Below are 23065 nucleotides of genomic sequence, written 5' to 3'. Positions count from 1 at the left end.
AACCCATTTTTGTGGCTGCATCACCTAATGAGAAATTAAGGGGCTGCACAGTGGGACTGAGACACAGGAGGTAAGTTTGAGTGGGCTGTACCAGCTATTAATATTTCACATCCGACAGATGTCTGATTAGAATGCCAAACTGAACCCAGGGCTCCTTGGCTAGGAAGCCAAAGAGGGTGTGGCTGGAGAAAGGGGGGGAGTGGAGTTGTTGGCCAGGACCACTGGTTCTGCTCCAGTAAATTTTGGCAGAAAGTGAAATGACTGCATTTCACTCCTCAAAAATCCTGGAGTACCACAGAATATGGAATGGCTTCTATACTTCACTACAGAGTCACCCTGTTGCCTGCATCTGAAATTGCAAAGAGTGTGTATCTTAATGCAACCAGTGGGCTGTGCTCAATGCAAAACCTCTCAACAGAGATGCAGTCGAATGGCTGTAATTTTCTCATTTTTAACTTTTCCTCATCACTGCATTTCCAATGTTGGAGTCACTTCAGTGAGGTAAACTAACTCCCTTGCTTTCATTTCAGGGGGAAGAGGGAATCTAGCAAAAAAGGGTAGTGTTTGCAAGACAGGTGCCATGTAGAAAACTTTTTTTAAAAAAAGGGGGTATACATATAGGCCAACACTGGAAGGCACAGTAATATTAAAATCACAGCGGAAATTGATGACACCTCCTCCTAGTATCCAATGAAAACTGACAAGGTTTTTTCTGGGTTTTATCTTTAGGTGCTAGGCAAAAACTTTCCTCTATAACCAGATCTTTGGCCTTTACCTGTGGCCTTTCAGAAGTCGGTGTGTGTGTGTGTGTGTTTTGTATTTCTCTCTGTTCTTGATTTTAATTTATCTATGTGCGGTGTATTGTCAACTTGTTTGGTTGTAAGTCACTTAGGGTTGCCCCGGGCAAGGTAAAGCGACTGACAAATGTAATTAATAAACAAATGAAAATGCAGGAAGCATCAATTTCACTATACTTCTTTTTCTTTTTCTAAAAAAGATCACTGTGTGCACACATCTTGCAGTTTGAGATGTAATTATTTGGAGAAATGGTCCTATGAGGAAGCTTTAGAAACTTTCACCACATGCAGAGTGGCTGGGGAAACCCAGCCAGGTGGCGCTGGGGTATAAATATTTTCTTCTCCTCCTTCTTCTGAACAGAAGTCAAGGTTAGACCAAAGGTTTACAGCTCGAAGGGAACAGCCTCACAATTATTTTTTATTTTAATGTTTATGCATATATATGTGTGTGAGAGGAGAAAACAGTTGCCTTCTGCTCCTAGCTTTCCAAGAACAGATCCCTACTTTAAAAGCTTAAGTGCAACAAATGGGAATTTTTCCATTTTCCATGAATTGCTGATTGTTCCAATTTAGCGGTAAAGAGCTTGAAAGCATGGACTGCGCCTGGAAAGCACAAAGGACAGTATGGATAAGCCCTGACTCACCTGTCAAGCTTCTCCTTTGGATTAGTGCAATAGAGGTCCTTTGGCTTTAATAAGACAGGCAAAAAAATAACCGGCACCACTTTCCTGTGTCCATGTTAGTTGAACCTTCGCCTGCTTAATTTTTATCTGTTACAAAGATGTTCAAAGTACCTCTGGGTCAACATTTCCTTTCCTGCAGACAAACTGGTTTGTGTGTGGCATCTTGCAGATTGCTTATAGGCCTAGGAACCGGAAACTCAGATGCAACGATATTCCTTGGACATTTTGTAAACTCAAGTGTCCTGTTTCACTTGAAAATATAGCACAGCCTTCTTTAACTGTCGTGGCGCAAAACTGATGTTGACTCAAGAGCAGCTAAAGTGCATTTCTAGGATCACACTGTCCATTACTTATTCCTGCATCAGTGCCAGAAGAGGTGTAAAAGGCTCTGCAGCCACAGGAACACAGTTTTTGAAAATCCCTAAAACAAACAAGGGCGACTTCCTGAGAAGTTAATATTAAGATTGACTATTATAATAACTAAGTTAAATAAGTCGACTTGTTTTCCCAAAACAGCTCTCTCTCTCTCTCCCCCCCCCCCCAATTCCTGTCTAATCTCAGGAACATTCTCAGAATATGCCTTGTTTGTGTTGGCTATTTCAAATGAGTATCACTTTTCAGATTTCCATTTCAAGAAATCTGATCTTAACATCGCATCTTTACATACTTTCTGATGTGGCATTTTCCCATGATGTTTTGATAAGGAAATGTTTCTTTGATATTGCTGATTTCCCCTTCTTAGGTGTCCAAACATATCACACTGAAGCACTAATGAAAGCATAGTTAACAAAAATAAAGACAATCTGTGCACAAGGTAACCTTTACCCAAATACCTTCATAGTGGTTAATAGAATGTTTGTTTGTTTTCTTAGCAGAAAAACCCAGCTATGACGAGGAATCTGCAAGATAGATTCCATATTGCATGCCAGAAAAATAAATAATTTGGTCAGGGAAGGCAACAAGCATGATCTGAAGATTCACTTCTCAAACTTCAGTCTCCGCTGCATCTACATGCAGTTCCTATAGAATGCATGAAAGCACTCTGTTGGCTGTATATAAAACCTTGTTCCTTTGCTGAATATGGGTGATAAACACCTAAGTAACACTCAAGAGTAGACCCACCAAAATCAATGGACTTCAGTAATTGAAATCCATTATTTCAATGGGTCTAATTGGAGTATGACTAACTAGGGGCTCTGCTTCTACTCATTATGGAGGAACTGTCATGACAAGCCAGGACAGCTCTGTTCTGCTGTCGCTTCTCTCTTCCACCGAAAACATTGTTTCTTTGTCTGTATTTTCCTGATTTCTTTGGATCTCAAAGGAAGAGGTGACACTGCAGCAAAAGCTTCTGTCATTTATGGGCAGAAGAGAACCAAGAACAACACTCAAGAAAGTGTAACTGGATCACCTAATCCGATCTCATGCACACCGCTGGTTCATCTACTGTGCCATTGATGTTTCTGTGGCTGGTTTTAACGAGACATTCATTCAGCCTGAATGAATTCCCATCCTTCCCACTAAATTTATATCAGAGATTTTTAAAATATAGGAAATCACAACAAAATGCAAAATAGACTGCTTTAAAAAAAAGTTAACCTTGAGGGTAAGTAAGATCAGGCTCTTGGAAATTTCTAAATGTTGCCTCCCCTCCCCTTTCCATTGAAATGGCTCCCCTGAGTACATTTGTCTGTATTTCCTTTTGCCTTCTAAGTGGGAGTGGGCAGCAATCCAATATACATCGGGACATGCTGAAAAAGTTAGGCTAATCACTTGACTTCACTGTTATTCAGCCTATTATGCAAATCCCAAATGTGCCAAAGAATATCGAGAAAGATTGCTTCAGATAATATGCCTCTCTTTTCACATTTCAGAAAGACTAAAATTACATCGTTATTATGGCTTTCCAGTTTGAACCAAACCAGAGCAGAGTTTCTAGTCAATTTTCCCCACAGTCTAACATACTGAACTTTGTTGCAGAACTGGACAAAGACCCCCTTACACAAACTATCTCATACAGAATTATTTATTCAGCGGTGAGACCATCTTTCTAGGAGAAGACATTTCAAACCTGTATGATGCCACTTACTTCCTCCCCAAAACCCTCCTTTTCCCTTTATCAATTCCTTTGTTCACTTTGTCTCCACTTCCTCCTCTTTCCTCCGTCATCACCCCCATATCTCATTTTGTGGCAGTGACCTGTTCACTCATAATAGCTGGTTAGCACCTGGCATTAAGATCCTACCACCAGATGAGGGAGAGCAGCTTCCCCTGCCAGCAAAACAACATTATTGCATTTCTTCTTAGCTCTTGTGGTGAGACAATATATTTAGAAAGTAAAGAAGGGCATCCATGGCTCCTCCGGGCTGGTGTTTTATTGCACGTGTAGACTATTCTGCAAAATGATCTTGACACAATAATAGTGCATTAGCCTGGGTCCAGTCCCCCCCCCCCGGTTTATTAGTTGTTCTGTGCTGTTCTGCTACCACTTTATTGTTGTCCGGAGGGGCTATAGAGCAACAAAAGCAGGACAACCCCACCCCCCACTATGTTTCTGGAATGAAAAGTTATGGGATATGCAGTATGAAGCAATAGGACCACTCCAAAACTTTTGCAGGCACTAACAGTGTTGAAAGTGGGTCGCATATGACTGCCCCATAGCACATCATTAGCACAAATCATCATTCTAGTTACAGGTAGGTAGCCGTGTTGGTCTGCCATAGTCGAAATAAAATAAAAAAATTCCTTCCAGTAGCACCTTAGAGACCAACTAAGTTTGTTATTGGTATGAGCTTTCGTGTGCATGCACACTTCTTCAGATACACTTCAGATAGACTTCTGTTTCAGTGTATCTGAAGAAGTGCGCATGCACACGAAAGCTCATACCAATAACAAACTTAGTTGGTCTCTAAGGTGCTACAGGAAGGAATTTTTTTTTTATTTCGTTACAAATCATCATGAATGTGCAATGAAAAGGACACCCAGAGAGTCCCAAACTGATGTAAGGACACACATGGACTAAAGCTAAGACTTGTTAATTCCCAGGATCCAACACACAGTGGACTTTAGCCTATGAAAGTCATCCCACCATGTGTGAATTAGCCACTTAGGTGCCAAGGGCTTTTTAAGATGTGTCTTTGCCCAGGCGCAGACCCACCTCCAGTCTGTAATAAGGGAGTGGGGGAAAACTTTTCCTGCACCTAGCTTGGCCCAATTTTACAGGAGGTGTACAAGGAGAGTAAGGTGAATACCAACAGCTTATATTTGGGTGGAAAAGACCAGAGTGAGCATTGAGCCTGATGCTGCTTTAGGATGAACATTACTTGCCTGAGGAACAAATGCAAAGAAACCCAAAGTCTCCAGAGTACTCTCTCTCCCTCGAGAAAACTGCATAAAGGCTTCCCTGACTCCTCACATGCTCCTACTTAAAAAACATCAACACAACTTTTAGTTCCTTCAAACTCCAGCAAACCTCACATTCAAATTGTCAAACTAATCCCACACTCCTGCGGGCCAAACTCCCAAAACCTTTCACCACAACGCCTTCATTATATCAATAATTTCATAATAGTCCTTTTTATGAGCAGAAATAATTTTTATTGAGTGGTTTTACAAGTGTTTAAGCAGCTATACTAGAATCAAGACAGTTAAAAACCACACAACCTATGTTTCTATGAACTTTTCCTGTTAATAGACAGTACTCAGTTGTTTTACTGCCAAGTGAGGCCAGAAAGTGTCGCATAACAGAGCGTGTGTGTCGATTTACACATACAGTGCTCGTCATCCATATAAAAATCAAAGTACTGTTTTTGTAAATGAAGAGGTGGTGTTGGGCTACCCATTTTAAAAGCGCATTCCCCATTTGCCATTTTATCAAGCAGTAGGGATAGTTCATAAAGCCTACTTGCAGTCCTTTTTTTATAGATTTTAAAAATAGGTTATTGAGTATTATATGTTTTATTTTTTCTGTAAACCCATTCATATGATGAAAAGCAGGGAATACAGTTCTTACGTAAAAAAAGTAAATAAAATGTTACCTTTCAGACCATTAATATCATGCCGTATCATGTTAGATCAGCTTTGTTCACAGTGCTCATAAAGGTATACCAAGGATTTCAGATACCCTTTGCAAGAAATGTTCTGTAAAGAAGCTCGGATGTGGTACTTGCAAAAGCTGGATTCTGCCACTGCAAACGTTATACAAAGAAAAATTACATGTATTTGCACTATGTATTTATCAGAGAGGGCAGAGAGCCAACCTGGGGATGAAAGTCTTGCTCCCTACTACAGAAGGGACCTTGGCCCATAAGAGTTGGCTCCTATGGCTCCTAGCTACCATGCTTTTGCTCCTAACAGCACCCATATCAGGCCCATAATCTGGTGCTGATTTATTTTTTTGCCTCTTCCCCCATGTTTCAGGGAGAAAGTCTGCTTTTTAAAAAGTCAGGCAATCACCATGTTTATCTGAATCATTGTATATTCTTTTTAAAAACCTCAAAACCCTATTGCAGCTAGGGATAAGAAGTAGTTTCATTACTGTCACAAGGTCCAGCCAATCAGTACGATGCACAGCCATGTTATTCTGGAAATGGGAAGAATGAACTGCTCTTCAGCTTGACCCTTTGAGGAAGGTTGCATGGCTGGCTAAATATGGATGAATCAGAAGCAAGGCAGGCTTTGCAAACCATCTTTTGCCTGACTCTGTGTAGTCTAATTATCTGGGATTTTAATGATATGTCCCAGAATGTGTGTGTGCTTTCCCCCCACCAATAAACTTTAAATTTCAAACTAATACTGTGCAAAAGCTTTTTTTTTTATTACTCAAAACGATTCGATGAGGAAATTAATTCAAAAGAGAAAAAAAGCACCACTGTTGACAATCTTAAGCTAAATGCAGCCAGATGGAATGGGACTCATACAGCAGGCTGTTTATGGAAACAAACAAATAAAACAAGTCTTTGTCACAGCATGGCCCTCAAACTCATCTTAACTGTTTTGTAAAATTCAAATTCTCTTTTATGATGGAGTTTGAGCATCCTTTGAATTTGTGTTCTGGTCACTGACATTTTAGAAGATGGCTCCATTACTAATAGAAAATAAATTTAGACAGCACTTCCTGATTCACGCACACATACATATGTAAAAGATAAAGGTAAAGGACCCCTGGATGGTTAAGTCCAGGCAAAAGTGACTATGGGGTGCGGCGCTCATCTCGCTTTAGGCCAAGAGGGCCAGTGTTTGTCCACGGACAGCTTTCCGGGTCACGAGGCCAGCATAACTAAACTGCTTCTGGCGCAATGGGACACCGTAACAGAAGCTAGAGCACACAGAGCTGTTTACCTTCCTACTGCCTATTTATCTACAGTACTTGCACTGGTATGTTTTCAAACTGCTAGGTTGGCAGAAGCTAGAACAGAGCAACGGGAGCTCACCCTGTCGCAGGGATTCGAACCGCCAACCTTCTGATTGGCAAGCCCAAGAGGCTCAGTGGTTTAGACCACAGCGCCACCAGCATCCATACATATGTATGTGAGAGTGGGGGTGAGGTCCAGAGTAGGTCTTGATGTGCTTTACATGTAATATTTCCAGAACATTGAGGGAGCACTTTTAGACTGTAACCCTACACCCATTAATCTCAAAGCTCTCTTGAACTCCATATTTACCGGAGGTGCAGGAAAAGGACATGTTCAATTCACCATGTTTAATTTGCTACTTCAAAAACAAATAGGGAAGTTGGATTAAAGTGATAAAGAAACAGTTACTTTGACATACACATTAATGAGTATCAGCATCTCATGAATATTAATCTAGTCACTGTTCTTACCAATATTGTGAAAATGTGGCACCACATGTTGTAGCCACTTGTCAGAACATTGGACAAATGCTATTGAAGCCAATGCACAATGGAAGCCCGATGCCATGAAATTAATATTACTGAAATCATAATGTTGCTGGCTCTGGAATACATGCATATCAATTTCTGATTGGAGTAATATATGAATGATCAATATTCTGGAAAGGTGACATTCCAAAGAGCAGATCCTGATTTATTTTGTGGTATTTTCTAATCAGTATATTGAAGAATGATGTTGAAACCAATTCACAATGGGAATACTGAATGCTATGAGATGATATTATTGAAGTCATGTGTTTGGACATGAGGTAAACCTCAGATCCAACACAACGTATTTTTATTTGCATTCTCAATCTGAAGCCTTCAAGCCCCAGCTAATTTTTAAAAGCAACTTTTCTGTGGCCCAAATTATTTATTGGAAGAGGCACTGAAGCAAATCTAATATAGTTCAAAGATGCAAATACATTTGGCAAATGTAAGTGTTTTTGTTTAAGAACAGTCTAATGGGGATTCATATTGGCAACAATTTTTAATAAAATAATGCTTTCCATTCCTACATATAAGGGAAACAAATCAATCATTGTTCCTTTGATGTTGAAGGAAAATTAGTGAGCTCTTTGGAAATGGAGACGTTTATATGCTGCAATCTGCCTGCAATTCTCATACTGGTCAAAATGACAAAATAGTAGTATAAGATCTGATCTGAAGTGATGGAAAAGGCAGCCTGCCCACAGTATAGGAGGCATGTAGAACGTAGCAAAGAAGCAGGCAGCTCAGTCTTGAACTAATTTCTCCATCGGGTACTTACTGGATTTATTTATTTTTATCTATTCAGCAATGATATCCTATTAGTTTTCTAAAATTATGATGGAAAGGAAAGGACAGATAAATTTATTCTTGCAAGAGAATTAAATGGCACATTAGGGACTTCAAAGAGAAGAAAACGGCACACAATACAAGCCGATAAATATTCCAGAGCATCAAACTATTTAATAACACGTCCCATTCGGTGGAACAGCAACTTATACCACAGCAACCCTAGAACTGTCAGTGGTATGATTTATTGAAGGAAAGTATGACTGTAGCCCTGGGCATAAAAGCCAGGCCCTTGGAAAGGATAAAAAGTTCAAAGGCAAATAAAATACTTAAAACACCCAGAGCCTCCATTTTTTAACAGAACTGAGAGGTAGATGGCTCAGGGGCTTCCTTTGCACAGTCAGCTCTGGCACAAAGCTATTCTGCAGCACGAACTGATTTCTCTTAGGGCCACAAAAGCAAGGTGCAGATAGCAGGTATCAGTAGTTCCTCTGGACTGTTAAATGTGACAATTTCCCTACCTAACCGGTTCATCACTCTACTCTCAATTTTATAGATAACACATAGTCAAAATGTTGGCTGCAAACCAGCTTCCTGTCAAAACTTCGCTTTAGCAAGGGAAACTACATCAAGACAAAAATGGTCTGAAGTCCACTGATGTTCCATTTATATGGATATTCCAATCACAACCACTTACTTTAAGTTATGGGGAAGGGCTCCAACCCAGTAGATTCACCACCCCACTATCTTTTTTTCTCAGTTAAAACATTGTTTATAAAATTTCATTCTGTACTAGGGATGGGAAACCAATGTCCCTCGATGTTGCTGGACTAGAACTCCCATCATCGCTGACCATTGGCCATTCTGAATAGGACTAATGGAAACTATGCTTCAACATCATATCCCTGTTTCACAAGGATCATAGAATCATAGGACTTTAGAGTTGGAAGGGGCTCCCAAGGAAAATCTAGTCCAACCACCTGCGGTGCAGCAATCTCCATATGAAGTCACCCATCCAATTTGAAACCAGACTGGACCCTGCTTAGCTCTGCAAATGTGCTAGTGGTTACATTGCTGGATACTTACTCCTTCTTGAAACATGATGACCGACACCAACACTTAATGCAGTACTGCAGATATGAGTAAGGAGAGAATTGGCCTCCCTTTTTCTAGGTGTTAAACGATTATGTTAAGGCAATCAAAATTGTACTGAACTTCCATTCCAAAGGATGGCATTGTTAAAATGTGTGCAGCCTGGGTCACCCAAGTCAACAAGTAATGCAACTTCCAAGTCAGTTGTCTTCCACTTAATTTTTTTTGTCATTTATATGCCACCTAATCAATGTCCCCTGGATTGGCCCATAATTTAAAGACTAATCTTTAAATGTTTGTGATTTGTGTGTCAGAAGAAAGCTACATACTTTGGATCACTTCACAAGTGGTGAAAAAGCATCTTTTTCACTGCAGGTACACAGATCAGGAGGAACACACACACACATATGTCACATCAATCTCTATATAGAAAAAAGTTGGATGTTAACACATCACTAGTATTTGCTAATTCTTCTTTCCTTCATTTCTACCTGTTGAAGTTCATTTTATTCTTGTCAGCCCAGCGTTTCAGTTCACGGAGAACATTTTTTGAAAACTCTGTTTTCTAAAGCGGCTGCAATCATAGTTAATACTGACTTGTTTACAGTCAAATTACTTCATGTTACCCTTTCACAAAGTGACAGATAAATACCCTTGCACTAAATTGATTAGATAGGTTTGCTCTGTTCAACATCTGTGCTTTGGAAGCACTTATCACATTACCTAATAGAGCTGATTATTGATGGACATGCTATTCAAGCATGGCGTTAGCTCATATCTGTTGTAACTAATTACCTTGTACCTGGCAAAAATTCAGCTCAGACAACCGACTCCGCAACTAAAATCTACTGGGATTTTCAGGTGTTTCATGAATACTGCAATGTATTAAGGGTGATACCAACTCTATTATTATATACAGGGCCCAAGGACAATGAGGATAAATAGGGGGAGGGAGCATAAATTGTGATAAATAGTGTCTTAATTGGAAAGTAATTTAACTGGAGGTTTGCAGCCAAATGAAAAAAGTGTAAATGAGACAGAAACCATTACAAGTATATTAGTATAGCCTCATTAGAGCATGCGACTTAAAGACAGGTTCTGTGCATATCTGCAATTCTTCAAGTTTTGTAGACGCCCATAAAGACAGCAGCAACATCTTTGTGGTCCTTATGGATGAAAAGATGTGTTTGAAAGCATGTCAGCAACTGCTGATATATTCAGAACCAAGGTGATGGCTGAATAAAGATTTCAGTGATTAAGAATAGAGCTTTGGGGCCTTGGTTTGGGGCCCTTCCCTTGGCTAGCAAACCTAGAAGAAACAATGCAAAACACTACCCTCAACACCACAGAATTATGCCAATTAATTTATGCAAACCTCAATTTCTGCAATTATGTCACAGAATCCAGCTTCTCTCAGTGTAGAACTAGGAATGACTGGATGCATAGTTTTAATTCATGTATTTGTTTTATGAATGGATTAGACTCGGCCTTCTCTATATGCTCATTTTATCTTTGCAATTCAGGTGTCCCAAAAAGTCAAGGATAGTCCCACGATCTTAAATCTTAACTGCAACCTTAAATAAATGCAGTTGGTATCAATGGAATTTAAACACAAGATTGTTTAGGATTGGAGATTTTTGCTATGCCTTAACTTCACTGCAGTGCTGAGGAAAGGCAAGTTCACAGAGCCAAACAAGGGATTGTTTGAGGATCTGTGCAGAGCCAGGCAGGTGGTGAAACAGCCATGCAATTGCTTCCTCACATCCCTTAGACTTGGATCCCAAAGGGGCTTGCGAACAAATGCACATACCCTGCTATTCACAGAGATCTTGATGAATGAAGAATGCGTCCCTAAGCAGAGCTCCCTTGAATGAATTAAAATACTGCACTTTGGTAACTGGGAGCAATAGGTTTCGAAACAGAAATCAGTGGGAACCAGTACATGCATAACAACAACTTTCCTCCTTTGAAAAGCTATTATTTCTAATTGCCAAATGTATCCCTTTTAATGAAGTTTTGCAAAGCAGTTGTAATTTTTTATTTTTTAAAGTCAAGCACGTGTTCAGAAATGTGCACGCTCTTGGATCCACTTCACAACTCCATTGCACAATTTATAGTGCCACCGCTTAATCATTTTTGGCAGCTTTAGAAAGTCTAACTTATTTGGAGATACCTTAGGAATTAATGCATCATTTCAAAAGCTACTATTTTAAAAAAATCTCCATCCTTCACATTTAATGTATTGGATAAGCTGCCTGTTCTTTTCTCCGCTTCCCAAAGTTCTGAGTTGGGTGCATTCCACGGCATTTATTCACCACCAAAATAGTCTGAAGAATGTATGCTACATACCATAAGCCTGGTGGGGTATGGGCCACATACTTCAGCTTAATTTTTAAATATTTGCAGAGGGAAACTCTGCACAATGCTGAAAAATCTGAACACTGGCCTATACTATATATTCATCAAATGGAAGAAGCATGGCTTTTTTGAGAGGAAACCAGGACAGGCAGGTCTGAGTACAGAAAATAAAAATACTGACTTTGATAAATTCCTGCGATAACGAAAACCTAGCTTTGCTCATTATGAAGCTGCATATTGTTAGGTTGGATGTTCTAAAAGATTTTTCAAAAGAGTTGATGGTTTATATGGGCTGTGGGGTGTTTTCTGAATCAATCTTTATAAAGTTTGGCGGGAAAAGTGAAGGATGGAAAGGAGCAGAGGAATGAGAACATATAGTGAATTGGTGCCTCCAAGGGACGCAATGGCTTAAATTGTAATCCTTATCAGAAACAGAAAAAAAGCCACACAATAGTGACTCAGTGCCTCTAAGGCAAGCAGTTGTTTAAGCCGTAATCCTCTGTTCTGGCATCTAAGTATCCAGCGAGATATAGACAGCAGCAATTACAAAATCAGAATCAACACGAAGGCTGTGAGATATGTGGTATTTCTGCCAGTTGTGTGTTATTTGTTAGCGTAATAATCTCAGTTTTAGAAAGGCCAACCAAGTGAGAAAATGTGGTAGTACTCTGGGAATGTGTCGGGGTGAACAGGACAGAAATTTCAAACTGGATGGCAGCTCCCAGGCAATCATCTGTAGCATCACATTTTGGCGCCATGCATGCTATAGCCCACAAGCAGGTGTGTTTGAAGCCTCATGGCAATGTGACTCATGACAATGTGTTCCCTACTACTAAACACAATTCTGTATAATCAGAGCTCTGCATTACAGCTTTGACAACTGTGGGATCAGCCAAATCACATGGGTTGTTCCTAAGCCTGTGCTAGACTCATTCCAGGATGTTGATACCAGAACTAAATCACCCAACCTTGAACATCCATGTGCTTGAGATGACAGGATGGATGTCTGGAGGCAGCAATGGGCTGGGTGACATCCAATAAAATGAAGTTGAGGCTTTACAAAATGGAGGGACTACTAGTGGGTGGTTTCTGGATTTAGGAATTGGGTACGTGGCCTGTTCCTGATGGAGCCACACACCGCCTGAATAAAGAAGTAGTCAGAGATACTCCTGGAGCCAATGCAGTCACTTGAAGCCAGGTGGCTTCAGTGGTGAGGAGCCTAGATTGCAAGGTGTTTATGTAGAATTTACCCATTTAAGAACAGATTAGCTTGCTAGAACTACAGTCACCTTCCTCACTGTAAGTATATTATTGAAAAAGAATCAATGGCTAAAGGTGTGTTTCAACTTCCCCCTTCTCCAGAGATATTTTTCTAGAAAAAGAGGTGCCAGAACTCACCATGAATACCTCCCTTGTTCTCTTATAATGGCAATGGTGCCCACCTGAGAGCTGCTGGAACTGAGTTCTGGTGAGTTCCGGCTGGAAAAAACCCTTCCCTTCCCCCATGATGTCCTATTGTCAACTGCTGGGTGGTAAATTTCGGCCACCAGCCCATTTCATTTTAACAAGGTCTACAGAACAAAACAAGTGTACACCATTCAGTTCTAAGTATAGGGTGGTATTCAACCAAGTTTTACTCAGAGTTCACTTGCTGAAATTAATGAACATGACCAAAATAGGTCCACCAATTTAAGTGGGTCTACTCCAAGGAAAACACAGCTGACTGCCACCCATGGGGTTGACATTACTCTATGCGATACTGAGAAAGACCCTGCTTTCTATCTACATAAATTGCAAAGTTTAGATCACCATGCAAACATGTGCTGATACAAAGTGACTGATCTGCGAGCCATATAATGCCTACTTTACATATAACAGATGTCTGTGGTGACATGGGGCACATTAGTTGCATGTTTATATTAAAAAGGAGGCGCGTGCTCGCTATTTTACATAGGGGAGTTGTGGGAAAGATCTCAAGTGCACAATGGTGAGGTAAAAAATGATAAATATTTGCAAATGTTTATTCAGGTGCCATGAAAAGTACACGGCTGAAAAAAGAGAAGGGAACAGCAGATACAAATGTGCCTGGGATAAGTTTCAGTGATGCCTCTCATTTGTATGACAGCATAACTGAGCCACAGACACACCAGAATGGAAATATTTAAAGAGCAATGCAGAATTTCTCATATACAGTTTCCTTTCAGTGCTAAACAAAGTTGAAGATCATGGTCCATTGTCATGACGACAGGCGCAATTCTCCAGGATAGATGAGGAGAGGGAAGGAAAGATGCCAGCATCAACAATATTCCCTCTGAGGAATGGTTCGCTTCTTGCACGTATTTTGGCAAGAAACGTGAAATCTTGTGTATGTGTGCGGTTTTCTTTTTAAAGGAACCCACACTGCTGTGTTTATCCCTCAAAAATTGGGAAATCTGACCTCATAGAAAAGGAGTTCATGAGCACAAGTTGAAGACATGGGACAAGGGGAAGCAGAGCCCTGGCATAAATGTCGAATAGAAGTCGAATAGAAGTATTTGCTCACAAACATTTCAAAGGACAGGGAGAGCAAAATCTCAATTAATAATAATAATATATTATTTAAATGCCACCCATCTGACTGGGTTGCCCCAGCCACACTGGGCAGCTTCCAACAAATTAAACACATTAAGCACAGCAAAACATCAAACATTAAAAACTTCCCTATACGGGGCTGCATTCAGATGCCTTCAATTTCATTATAAATATCATTATTTCAATTGTTGTTTTACCTGAAAGTTGAAAGCTATGAAATCTACAGCCGACCCACTTTATCACATATATGGAACCCTTTTATTGACACAATAGCCATGTTCCCATCAAGTATAAAACAGTGCTTATTTGCACGTGCTGTTATTTTGCTTTCTCAGTCTTAGGTTTGCCCACACTTCCCCATTAGGCATTCCAATGATTTAGCCTTAAGGCCTAATTGGATGTGAGCATTCTTAAAAAAAAAACCATATATGCAGTGATTCGGCTACAAAGCAGGGATGTGTTGGAGGCTTAACTTTTAACAATAAAAGGAGTGTGTTGTGCTCCTCACCTTTGGAAAGGCCTACCACAGGAAAGCTGGCCAGAGGCTCTTGATACTCACATTGAGGCAAGGGGGAATATACTTCTATCCTTGAGCGGTTTTGAGAATAGCTAATTTTAGCATTTTTAATTATAAGCTGTTTTGAGATTAACTTGTTCTTTGATTGGACTATTGCCATTTTAGCTTGCCATATTACTTTGCATTCCTTATTTTATTGTATTTATTTTTTTATGAATTTCTGTCAATGGGATATAAATTGTGTAAATAAATAAAAATATAGGTAGGGTATTTTTTTAAAAAGTTGATGCATCCAGCAGAATATTAATACTTCTACATCTGGTATCTTAATCTTAGCGTTCACCAATTTATATGAGCAACTCATGTTTCTATAAAAAAAATTTCTAACAATTCTATTACAACTCTTGCACAAATTAAGAGTGGATAAAAGGAGCACATTCCAGAATCTGGATCTAAACAATAGACAAACAGGACCAAGACCTCCATGCCCATTGGTGGGAAAGTAAGTAGTTAATATTCAGGAACTACTTTGACTTGGGAACCAGCTTTATTATCTCTAAATATGGTTTTTATCCACACTGCCTTGCAAGCAGAGTGTTTTGGAGTTGTGACACTTACTTATTCCCAAGCTATAATCAAGCTATTCCTTTACAGCATGTATAAATAATTACATGGGGAGAAGTTGCTATTGGTTACAAAGCTAAATCCTCGCTTACACATTCTTTAGGAATAGGATGTCAGCATGCAGACATCCAGGTTTCTACAGCTACTTCACCGCACACAGCTACTTCCTGCCCCAAAAGCCAAATAATTATTTATAAAGAGAAAGGTGATTTTACACTATAAAAGCGGAGTTTAAACTGGATTCTCATTTCACGGAGGCATATTACCAAACATGATCTGTCGTGATACGCAACACCTTTGACAAGTATTGGCAAGTGCTCCGACAGCATTCTTTTTCCAGCTCCATCACATTATAAAGAATGAATGGCTGTATAGTGTTTGGAGGTCCGACACCATAAGCCTGACAGCCTCTGCATATCGTCACTTGGTGATAACTTTGTCAAGCAGACGTCACTCGCAGCTGCAGCGGAGGGTGTTCAAATCAGAGCAACAACTTAAAAACAACAACCAAGAAGAAACAGCATTCCCAAGGATGTGAAATAGCTATCACTCAGCTATTGCTGAATTTTAAAAAATGAAGCAAATATCACCGAGGTCAATAAAGCTATTAACAGTGTCAAGACATTATCGTCTCTCAGAACACTAGAACTGGGGTTATCCAACAAAACTGAGTATCAGTGGAAGTATCCTTCCCTGCCCCAGACAAAACACATAATTAACAAATGAAAATCCACACACAATGGTGGCCACTCAATTAGAAAGCTATGAAGAGCATTAGGAAATTCATGATGGACAGGCCTTTCAGAGACTATAAGCCACAACAGCTACAGAGAACCTTTACATACATAGCAGCAACATACTTTGAATACTAGATGCAGAGAATGAAATGCTCTCACTTCCCAGCAGGCAAGTCTGAGTGGCCACTGTTAAAAGAGAGATACTGTAGTATTATTTATGTATTTGATTTATCTGTCACAGCTGTCTCAAGGAAATTAACAGCAATAAAATCCATGCAAATACAGTGTTTAAAATCAATGACAAACTAAAAGTGAATGGCCACTAATTAATAAATGAAATCACCCTCTCCACACACAATGAAAATATCATCCGGAATAGTTACAAAAAAATATATATTCATCTGTTAGCTTTGGCACTAAGTAAGCTTCCCTGGGAAGACCATTCCACATATTTTGGAATATGTTGCTACCCTTTGGAATTCTCCTAGAGGAGACGGCCTTTGATGATAACTTGAGGGCCTGGGTAGGCATGTATGAGGTAAAGCTGGTCCACGAGGTATTGTGAAAGGCTTAAGACCAACACTTTTAAATAAGTTTGGATTTTTGCTATATGAATAGAATACGTTCTGCATACCTCTTAACAAATGAACAAAGGTATCATTCAAACAAATTTAGACTTCACTCAACAGGAAATATTCCAAATTATAATCAAAGATTTACAGCTCATCCTGATAATTCCTCTCAGAGGCCCTGAGTGATATAGGCTGGCCTTTGCTTACAGGCAGACTTCCAACCTAACACAGCTACTCACCAGCAACAGATCACACAGAATAGTGACAGTGACAGGGATTACAACCCAGTGGCGTAGCGTGGGTTGTCAGCACCCGGGGCAAGGCAAGTAATTTGCGCCCCCTAACCCGTGGATTTTAGCAGGGGGCAGAGAGCTGTGAGTGCGAGTGCGCCCCCCTGCACCCCCCACGCTACGCCACTGTTACAACCACAGAAAAGTGTCCTATACAGAGAGGCAGATTATTGGCCCATTTAGCTAAGTATTGTCTACACTGACTGGTAGTTGCTCTCCAATGTTTCAGATAAAAGTCCTCTTCTTACCTGAAGGTGTCAGGAACAGAACTTGGGGGTTCTAGGCATGCAGATCATCTACTCTAAATGAAAATAAAAGGGAGCATAAGTTCGCAATAAGCCTTTAATATAAAAACTAAGAACATCCCTTACATAAAGGATCTGAAATAAATAGTACATACTAAATGAAAATATGCTTTCTAAAATCCTTATAAGTACCGCTTATATGAATTTTGTTTCAATATGTATTTATCCGGAAGACATGGAGGGCAATAGGAAGAAACTATAGGATGCTCCTTTACAGATGACACATTTATGAAAATGAAACATCCCTCTGGAAACAAATCAATGTTTGTTTGTTTTTAAAAACCCTATAGACCAAACCAAACTATATAGTTCTCTGGCTGAGGTAATTTGAAGAGAACAGTTTCGCAGTTTAAGAACTTTCTTTTGCCTCCAGGCATGAATAGCATTTGAGTGGCAAGGTGACTGACAGACAAGGCGGCTAAAGGATTGTTCTTCGTGGAGAAAAGCATTCTGGAGACATTGGATCACAACGTGTTATTGTCACACCAAATTCTGTTTACTATTTCTCTTCCAATTTCCATAATCAATTTGCCTGCATGACTAAATTGAGGATTCGCTCAGTTATCTTGATTCACAGCATCAAGCCTGCTTTGGAAGTAAACAAGGGAATCATATGCTTCCATGAGATTTTCAAAGAGCAATTTGGTTTCTGTGCCTGCCAGTAACATAAGAATGCCAAGCCAATAAAACCTACCCACAAGGCAGAACACACAAATCAAAATTAGAAGTTTGTGTTACTGCAGATACTCTCCCTACATAGCACCAGTGATTTCAGAAAAATGATGAGGAAGACACAGACCCCCCTCCCCTCCTTATGTTTCAGACTATGCAATATTCCTCAACCAAATCTTATAGGCAACAAATTTAGGAACGTAACAATAGCCCTGCTGGACCAAACTAATGGCCCATCTAGTCTAAAATCCTGTTCCCACAGTGGCCAGCCCTTGGGAAGCCTGCAAGCAAGGGCTGAGTGCAATTCTCCCCTCCTGAAATTTCCATTAACTGCTATTCAGGAGCATATGGCCTGTGACTATGGAGACAGAGGAAAGCCATCATGGCTGATAGCTACTCATAGTCTTATGCTTCCAGTCTCTTTGTTCAGGTGCCACAAAACTGTTTTGCTGCAACAGACTAACATCACTACTCCGAGTGGCAGAAAAATAAATATTCTTAAAAGCACACACTGTCTGCAAATCACTTTCATTTTGAATATAACATCAGGCCTTTAAAAATCTTGCTGTGATTCTGGGTTCCATCTCACTGAAGTCTCTTTGCTTACAAACACTGGGAATAGTTCCATACTACTGGCTCAAGTTTTATCAAACTTAGCAAAATGTTTAGTGGATTATACCTGGGTGAAAGCCAATGGGGTAAATCCACCAGCAGGATAAATTTCCTCCCCCTCCCCATGTCCCCAAAATCAGCTTTAGTACAGTTTGGGGACTATCTGGGGGATGCACAATGGGGAAGGTATGCTGATATTCCCCACTGTTCTTATTTTATGCCCAATCCTACATGATTTCAGTCATTAAAGTTAAATAAAATTTACCTCCTGGTAAACATGCTTTGGAGCTGTAAATAAAATCCAACTAAAAATAGCTTTCACCACAGTCCTAAGTCATCTGCTAAGAAAAATGAGACTTACCTTCCCTGTAGCCTGAGAGAGCACAGCTGAAGCTAATTTTCCTGATGTGCCTGTTACACTCACCCACCTTCCCTTAAAAAGCATGGCTTGCAGTAGCTATTTTTGCAGCCGGTGGGGTATTACCAAATGCAGTTTGGGTCCACCGTGATTTTGCATTGATTTAATGAAGTTAATTAAATTTATCTGCTGTGTTTTGTAAATAAAACAGGCAGAAGGTAGAACACTGAAAAAACAAATTGTTGTTGAACACGTTTCATGGTAATCTGGCATTCTGCTATGGCTAGACATAAAAACAGGGGAAGTGGGAGTACCTCAGGTTAAGAACTGTACCTCAGGATGAGAACAGAAATCGCGTGGCGGCAGTGGGAGGCCCCATTAGCTAAAGTGGTACCTCAGGTTAAGAACTGTTTCAGGTTAAGAACGGACCTCCAGAATGAATTAAGTTTGTAACCAGAGGAAGGCACCACTGGGCTCTGACTGTCAGTTGCCACATGACTGTTGTACAAGATGTGGGAGGAAGGAAGACACAAAGGCCACTCCATCCCATAAGACCAGTTCAGCCTGCCCATAATAAATACAGTAGTACCTCTGTTTACGAACTTAATTGGTTCCAGAGGTCCGTTCTTAACCTGAAACTGTTCTTAACCTGAGGGAATACTTTAGCTAATGGGGCCTCCCGCTGCCACCGCACAATTTCTGTTCTCATCCTGAGGTAAAGTTCTTAACCTGAGGTACTATTTCCGGGTTAGCGGAGTTTGTAACCCAAGGTGTTTGTAACCCGAGGTACCACTGCACACAAATCCCCTCCGTCTCTCTTATGCCCTTTGAATTGTTAAGCTTGGGGACAGGGTCCGTGCCTTATTAAAAGAAGACACTCTACCCCTTTACAAAGATGCCTTCAAACATGACAACCCAGTCATGTGGGAATCCCTTGCAGATGACCGCAGTGCCTGGAGACAGACAGTCAAGTCGTGTGACCGGGAGAAGGAATGACCACTGGGAGGAGAAATGCCATGGTGCATCTGCAACAGCACAACTGGACGCCTTCATCTGCCCCAGCTGCACCAAAACATGTCTCTCCTGTATTGGTCTCTACAGCCACAGCTGGCACTGCAACCTTCCTACAGTTTGACTTCACCCCCAAAGGCACACTCCTCCATTGTCTCCCAACACAGACGGATGCCAACAACTCCTTCTATAACTAAATAGAATTGCCACTGTTCATTTTCTGAACCAGTTTTTCTAGTCGCCTTGTAGTCCCTAAATGCCCACTGTTAGCAGCTTGAATAGTTTCCCTCTCTTTAGCCCCATAACACAGAACTCATATTCAAAATTATTAATGCAGGTCTGAAAACTCTAAGTGAATTAAGAGGTAATCAACCTAGGTTATTTAATCAGTAGCCAATCTTGAATATATGTCCATGGCTTTTCTGTGAGGCCATATAGATTCGCCCAGTCTGTTGGTTTTCTAAAGATGTGATCATTCTTGTCTACACATTTATTTATCTGTGGCTTGGAACACAGAAACACATCTAGCGTATTGTGTGGTAAGACAGCCTCCTAGTGGCCATATTTGAATCTCTCTGGCAACATTGCAAGTGCACATACTTCAAACAGAATGCTTTAGTTCCAACAACACTTCCTTCCAAAAATGTTATTTCCGATTATAGCCAACCACAAGGTATTCAGTAGATGAGATCCTTGGCTACATGACAAATATTCTGTGGACTCAACAGTTTCTCACAGTATTTCAGAGCAGGGCTGAGAGAGTACTCATTTCCAGTTGATTTTAAAATAAATATATGACAAACACTGTGAAACTCCTAGAATTTCATGCACTGGCAAAAAACAAAACAAAAACAAAACAAAACTTAGACGTGACATTGCCATCATAATAACATGTCCCTGGAAGGAGAATAACAGAAAAGAGCATTAAATGTGCAAATGGCACAAATTTATTTTAAATTCTGGTGAAGTTGCAAATGTAACCTCTGGTCCAACACAAGGCTATTCAAGGCCACACATCTTGACTGATCTGTGTGCAACTTTCCATAGTCCTTTCTATCCGTGCATAATGAGAGGACTAAATAAATACAGCTAACAAGCTTCAAACTACATTATTGGTCACCCATTTACAAACAGCAAGCAGATCCACCATTCATTGTGAGAGGTTTATATTCTTCTCTTGAGACCTAAGCACAGCTGAGACTCGTTGAGGAAATAAAAAGACAAAGTTGAAGACAATGTGTTTAGTCCTGTTAATGCAATTTCATGCATTAGTTTTGATTTTTCATATTACACACATACAAAATACATACTTTAAAAGTGCATTTATTGTACCCAGCGAGCAGTGTATAATAAAAGTTGTCCTCAAATAATGAACATTTCACAGTATTTAACTGCAGCAAGCTTGCTGACTACTTGATCTAGACAAATACTAACAATTGAATTTTCTGTTACCCAAAGTATTCTTTGGTGATCACTCGTAGCCAAGTAAGATTGTCTGCCATAAACACGGTTTTAACAATAAGTCCGTAAATGACTGTGGAGGCCTATTCTGGATCCACACATCCTTCTACAGTGGGGACATTGATTTCCGGGCGGGAGTTGATCACGGTGTGGATTTGCAAAGCACGCCTTCCTCTTAGCACGTTTCTCCCTTGTGCCCTGAGTTCGAGTGTCTTCAAAGCCCATGACATCTTTGGTAAAGGTTGTTCTCCAACTGGAGCGCTCACAGGCCAGTGATTCCCAGTTGTTAGTGTTTATAATACATTTTTTAATTTGCCTTGAGACAGACTTTAAACCTCTTTTGTTGACCACCAGCATTACACTTTCCATTTTTAAGTTTGGAATAGAGTAGTTGCTTTGGAAGACAATCATCAGGGACAGTAGTACTAAAGGTGAGTTTACCTGGTACATTCACAGTACACATAATCATGACTATTTTGAATCTAATTCATACACCCTAAACTGATGACGGCTCTTGATTCAGCCAGATCTCTATCCTGGAAAAATTGTGTGTTTTTTTTTGGGGGGGGGGGAATTAAAAATAGTAATCAAGTAATACCACATACCTGTGTTTGGAATGAACCAGTTCAGTTAACAACATTCACCACAAAAATCTCTGAACCTGACCCCATCCACACTACACATTTAAATGCAGCATTATGCCACTTTAAATAGCCATGGATTCACCCAAGATTCATGGGAACTGTAGTTTGTTTAAGGATGTTGAGAGCTGTTCAAAGAATCCTATATTTCCCTCACAGAGCTACAATTCCCAGAGTTCCCTGGGAAGAGGGATTGATTGCTAAACTATTCTGAAAATTGTTAAGCTGGTATCATATTCCTTTAAATGCACAGTGCAGCTAGGGCCCTTCACCTGAAAGTAGTTTCCATAATTGCTGGGTGAACTGAATGCGTACTAAGGTTGCTTTTACTTTAGGCAAAACTTTGGACTGTATCTAGTCTTTCTTCAATTTCATTCTCTGACATTACCTTTTTTTCCTTACTCTTTAGATTCTTTGGGCCTTTAAGGTTAAATACCGTAATTGTTGGGAAAAACAAATTAAACTAGTCAGATTTCTCCCTCTGTGTGTTATATGTATTGGTGTTTATTAGTCATTTTCTACTTCAGCACAGCAACTTCTAATATTCTGAATGATTTCTTTTCTTTTCTTATTTTTGCCAAGGGATGATTTGGATCAACTTGAACTGAACTGTGAACTGAACATGAACTAAACTAGTTGAATTTGTAAAGGGAAGGATGTGAACTGGAATCAAGTTTCTTTTTGGACAGTTTGAACCAGAATAGTTCTTCTTTTTAAATGAAGCTTCCAACCTCTGCATGATACACAGTGCTCTTGACATGAACTCAAGCATATGTGAACAGACTGCCAGGGGATATATAGCAGAAGTTCTCAGAGGAGAGGTCCCTGTTCTGGATTACTAAGGTCCATGCAGTTCAGACTTCAGAGGTGCTGCAGTTATTTATTCAGTTATTTGGAAAGGCTGAGTTCTTCAGGGGAAAAAGTGTCTCATTCTTAGTGGAACACTTAGTTTGCACTTCTTTCTTTCTTAATCAGAATGGCAGGAGCTCCTGCAGCATCCAGTCCATTTCTGAAATGCCTTTTCCCGATTGCCACCTTCCCCTCTCTTATTAAGTGAACATTGTGTTTTTGCTTCATGAAGCCAACCTGGTAAA

The 23065-nt window shown here is 40.0% G+C and overlaps 1 protein-coding gene across 1 annotated transcript in view; it reads right to left on the bottom strand.

The window, feature by feature from the left end:
* MID1 (midline 1) overlaps window positions 1-18809 on the bottom strand; it is a 280249-nt gene extending 261440 nt beyond the window's left edge. Inside the window, exons 1-2 of the mRNA XM_082220874.1 lie at window positions 18766-18809; window positions 17160-17212 (exon numbers count right to left, since the gene is read on the bottom strand). The gene's annotated coding sequence lies outside the window, so the exon portion shown is untranslated. The remainder of the gene's footprint in view (window positions 1-17159; window positions 17213-18765) is intronic.
* Between the last annotated feature and the right edge of the window lie 4256 nt (window positions 18810-23065).

The sequence above is a fragment of the Podarcis vaucheri genome (genome assembly GCF_965113315.1).
Source record: "Podarcis vaucheri genome assembly, chromosome: 4".
Lineage (NCBI taxonomy): Eukaryota > Metazoa > Chordata > Lepidosauria > Squamata > Lacertidae > Podarcis > Podarcis vaucheri.
This window is presented reverse-complemented; position numbering and strand designations above follow the sequence as displayed.